The sequence below is a fragment of the Vombatus ursinus genome, unplaced genomic scaffold (assembly GCF_900497805.2).
Source record: "Vombatus ursinus unplaced genomic scaffold, bare-nosed wombat genome assembly UNPS02009573.1, whole genome shotgun sequence".
Taxonomy (NCBI): domain Eukaryota; kingdom Metazoa; phylum Chordata; class Mammalia; order Diprotodontia; family Vombatidae; genus Vombatus; species Vombatus ursinus.
In genome coordinates, this window is record NW_020949351.1 from 5,926,987 (window position 1) to 5,932,499 (window position 5,513).

Consider the following 5,513-nt stretch of genomic DNA (forward strand, 5'->3'; position numbering starts at 1 on the left):
TACTTTTTGTAAATGAAAATGCAAAATGCATAAAACTATTAATGCATGTCATGTACCTCACTCAGAAGTTATTTAAAATAATCTATATATATATGTCCTTCAAAATAGATATACAGATTATGAGTAAATACTTTGTCATTTAAAGTGTGCATTTTAATAAAAATAAAATTGCATTTTTCAAGATTTAATTCTGTATGTAATTCCATTTACATAAACTGAGGAAGAGTGAGAAAAGTTGCCACAAAACATTTCTTAAAGTTTTCATATAAGCCCCTAATAGTTCATGTTGAAAATGTGTTCAAATATTAACTCAGAATCATTTGAAAGACAGGCATTATCTTAATTGTGCTTCCACCAGAATCATGAGTATTTTTTTGAATTACAATTAATTTATTTATTTTTAGTTTTCAACATTCACTTCCAAAAGATTTTGAGTTTTAAATTTTCTTTGCCTCCCTTCCTTCTCCCCCCCCCCCCAACTTGGTATGTAATCTGATATATACTCTACACGTACATTCTTATTAAGCATATTTTCACATTAGTCATGTTGTAAAGAAGAATTAGAATGAATGGGAGGAACCATGATAAAGAAGAAACAAAATAAAACGAAAGAGGGAGAGAGAAAGAGAGAGAGAGAGAGAGAGCAAATAGCATGCTTTGAGAATTATGAGTATTTTAAAAGCTTCACTGTTTTCCTTGCATAGTGGTTATAGTCACTTAGGCACAGACTGACAATTTGTTTTTCAGTGACAAACAACGTGGCCAGGTTAAACTGCTTTAAATAGTCAGTCAGTTTGACTACTTTAGGAGGGTGGGGAAAGCCAATTACCACAAACTGGCTGCAAAAGTAGATATTTCTTTGACTCCTAGGATATCAAGTAACTTGCCTCTTTTGTGAACTGCCTAAGACCTTTTCTATTATGAGATCTGGGTGAATAAATTTTTTTTCAATTATCCACATGGCTTGACACAAAAACAAAAAGCTTATCATAATGAAATTTCCTTCAATCAATATTTTAAAATTTTATGGATCACTAAATTTCAAGTAGGTTTTAGCATGATTAAGTGTCATCACAAATTTTAAAATGTAAACAAATACATTGCATCTGAATCCTTGGGGACAGCTCTGATTTTTGCCCTCTCATACACTTTTCATATCCAATCAGTTCCAAAGTCATCTCTGTTCCCTGTCAGCAACAACTCCTTATTTTATTTTTTTCCCTGAGACTGGACTTGATTTCAGTGATATTAGCAAATCTTAGTTAGAATCTTCCCTCTGCCAAGGTAGATTGACTCTAACTCCACAATTTATAGTTTTAAGGGGTTGCCTTTGGCATTGACAGGTTGTTACTTCCCCAATTAGTACATATCAGAGACAAGACTTGAAGTCTTCTTAACTCTATGGTCAGCGTTTTCCTCTTACTTTCATCTCTGAGGAGTCCTATTTCCTTCAAAACTCAGATCAAGTGCCATTTCTAAATGAAGCCTTTCTTGATCAATTCAACTACTAGTACCCTCCCATCCAGAATCACCTTGTTTCTGTTTTGTATGTATACCTCTATTTGTGTGTCATGTGCTCAGATAGAATGGAAGCTTCTTGAGGTAGGGGAATGAATCGTTTTTGTTTTTTTTTTACCTTTGTGTCCCTAGCTCTTAGTAAATAGTAGGAAGTTTTAATTGATTGATTGATAAGCACCTAACAACAGTTCTTCCATTCATCTTCTACCCTCTGTTCTTACTTATGTCGAAACAGTACAAACCGTTATTACCATCATAGTATATTGTAAAAGTCTTCCTTTTAGATCTTTTTCTCTTCCCTCCAATTTCCCTCCATTTTATACTAGTTATAGCATTGGCATCATCATCATTAATATCATATAACATATATTAATACTATATGATAATTAATGTTATTATTGTTATCATTATACACATTCTCAGTGGTTTTCTATTATCACTCAATCTCCTTCATCTGGTAATCAAGGTTAATCAAATGTAGTCCCACCCTGCCATTAGAGGGAAACATGTTATACTAGAGAGTTTGCATTGGAATAAAAAGACCTGAGTTCAAATCCCACATATGAGACTTATGCATTGTGTGACCTTGGACAAATCCCTTAAAATCTCTCAGACTTAGTTTCCTTATCTTTAAAAGGAGTCTAATTATAACTGTAACACTTACACTGCAGGGTTGTAGTGAGGATTAAATCAGATAATATATATCTAGCACCTTGCAAAACTTATATATAACTCTATATAAAGATTATTACTGTTATTACTAAAATTCTGGTTTGGTACCTCATTATGGCATAGAGGCAAACGACTTCTTAAAGGCTATGCCAGCAGAGTCACAAGCTGTGAAAGGCTCTACAGGGTTAAAATGTCTTCAAGCATAGTCACAGGAACAGACATTATCTACTGACTATCCTAGCTAAGAATAGAACATCTCATCACAAAAAGAAAGTCTATGAAATCAAGAGAAATGTTACAATGTGCTTCTGTCCTGTCTCACCACTCACTACTTCTGCAGTGCTGCTCGCTCGCAGTTTGGGAAAGGGCAACAAGTGCTAAGTATCACACAGTTGTTAGAGTTTTTGTAATCCTTATTTTAGCTATTGGTACTCTAATTGTGAGATCCTAATCCAATGAACTGAATAATATCAATCAACTTTCTTTCTATAAAGGAAGCCAGAGGACAAAAGAAAATTACAGCTAAGTGGAATGATAGCTCACAATTGAAGGGTTAAATGAAGGAATTGTCCGGCATTTTGAGAATTCAAGCCAAAGACACAAGAAACTTAATTTCCTGGGGACATTTTTCTGTCTCACATTATAAGGCTCATGTTAAGTATTTTGAAAAGACTGGTATGAAAACAAATACACCTTTCATGCCAATACATATTTTGCAGAGGATGAGGAGGTAGGGAGAGATATTGTATGAAGACCCAAAATAAGGATATTCTAAATTAAATCATCATATACTTCTGTACTCAGTGACTTCTGGGTAAAGGTAAGAATGTCACCCCTCCATCTCCACCCTCTGAAAAATTTAGTTAATATGGTCAACAAAGAACTAAACAGAGAAGTTTCATGTTTATAAATCATGAATATTTTATTTGAGTAGAGAATCAAAAGGTACAGTGCACAGTGAGCACTAAATAATAAAACAATGAAATTAATTATATTTTACAACTATGAAATGACTTACTGATTAATTATATCACTTATCATTGACATTAATACCATTAACATATTAGAGAGATAAAAAATGAAAAAAACTATAAGAAATAATGAAAATGAGGCAGAAAAAAAGATATGGCAGGTGGATGGAAGTAACTCTCACTTATTTTCTTAAGTTATGTTTACTTCTAATGGGGTTCCACTCCCAACTTTTCAGATTTATCCAACTTCTTATGGTTGAGATTACTCCACTTTTGCAAACCCTCTCCTTTTATTGTTGAGTTCCTCTCTATAACATTTATTTGAGGAAGTGGCTAAGTCAACCCTGCTTACTTCTAACTTTGACTCCACTTCTGACTCTCAAGCTATGCTTATTTCTAAAAAAACTCTTAACTTTCCTAACTTATCCTCTCTTGTTGTACATTTTCAGTGTTTTCACCATTTTCAGTTCCCTTTCAGTGTTGTCTTTGCCCATTAGAATGTAAGCTTCTTCTGGGTAGGAACAGTCTTGGCTTTGGCTTGTATTTGTGTTCCCAGTGGTCAGGACAATGCCTGACATAGAGCAAGGACTTAATTGATGTTTTATCTAATTTAATTTAATTAAATCTAATCTAATCTGTTTGCATAAGGCACTGTGCTAAGTGAATCTGCCTTAAACATTACAGAGTTTCCCAAATGGCACCCATAATAATTATAAAGTATTTGCCTAACCATGCAGGAAAAATGTGGATGAAGAACACCTGTTGCTCAAACTACAATATATAGTAAAATAGGCAAGATGTAGATCCTATAATCTCTCTCCCTCTCTATGTGTTTTTTGAAAGCTTTAAGTGTACAACAATTTGGGTCCAAAACTGACCAAATAGAGAGAAGGCAGAATTATCTTTGGGAAACTGGAAAATTCCTTGAATAAAACGAGTTTCTTTATGAAATGAAGATCCACCTCTAATACTAACATCCTTACTGTGTTGTATCATAGCAAGTCATGAAACATTGAGAATATCTAGTAATTTGAAGATTACATAAATATATATGGAAATATATGTGTAAATATATATATATATGGAAAATATATATGGAAATATATGGAAAAATATATAGCTTATTCGTATATATTTTTTTCTTTTTTTTTTTTCAGCCAAAGACAAGGTTTATTAGAACATCCGTCATATTGGGCAGACTCTTAATGAGTCTGAACATGGTTCAGCAGTGACTAGATTTTAGGAATCTGAGCCGGAGCTAGATTATAAAAATCTAAGCATCTTAATGGAGACAAGATGGACCTTATATACAGAAAGCCTGTGGGAGGGACCTAGGAGTAGCCAGTTAGCTGGTGTGAACAGAACTCCTGGGACCTGGACCTAGAGAGAATGGAGCCTAGCTAGGATTAAGGGTGGAAAATGGCCAGGGGCCATAGGGAGGTAAAACAATGGAGGGGAGATTGGGTGTAGCCACAATGAAAGGCCAGTTGATGGAATTATAGCCTCAGGCTAAAGCCAGAGATTTGACCATGTGGGAAAGTCCAGTTTTTTCTTCCTGGGGCCCAGATCCCAACCCCATCATTCCCGCCTCAAACAAATGGGAACCCAAATTCTTTTGGGGTAAGGGGCGAAGGTCTTGGCTTCTGAAACTGCTTCCTGCTGGCAAGGGGTGTAGAGCTGTCCCTGCCTCAAGGGGGTCCCAAAGAGGAGGTTGCCTGGAACCAAGTACAGGCTGCATCCAGGGAATGATGGGGGGACATTGGCTGGTACCCACTGTGTGCTACCAACTGTAGGTGAATGGCCTATAGTCTGGAAGACATATATCTGAAAGAAAAAACTGCAGGGCCCAGAGATAAAGCAGGAACTAGATTTAGGGCCCAACTTTGAGAGGATAAAAACATCCTTAGCTGTATTTGGATTCAGATAATTCAGTTTTCCAACCATGCAGTATCAAATCCACCTCATAGCCAGACTCTGGAATAGCCAGGTGGGTAACATTCCCTTTCAAAGGAACATAATGGGGAAACTGAGCCAGGAGGATCCCATCTTAGACTGAGGCTAAAATTGTCCTCTCAGCTTTTCCCAGTGCTGACTTCCCAACATTATCACCTTCTCTGAGTAGCTTGTGGCATTTCTCTCAGATGGACTATTGATTATCGATGGATTATGACCCATCAGACAATTCAAAATAAAATCCTATGAGCTTTTACCTCGAACAGCAAGTTTTACTAATCACAGCTTAGGAAACCTTTTCCAGAATTTACATCTTAAACTTAAATTTGTCCTGGTATAAAAAGCCAATCATTAGAGATGTCTATGCACTTGCAAATAAATTCTCAGCAAGCCATACAT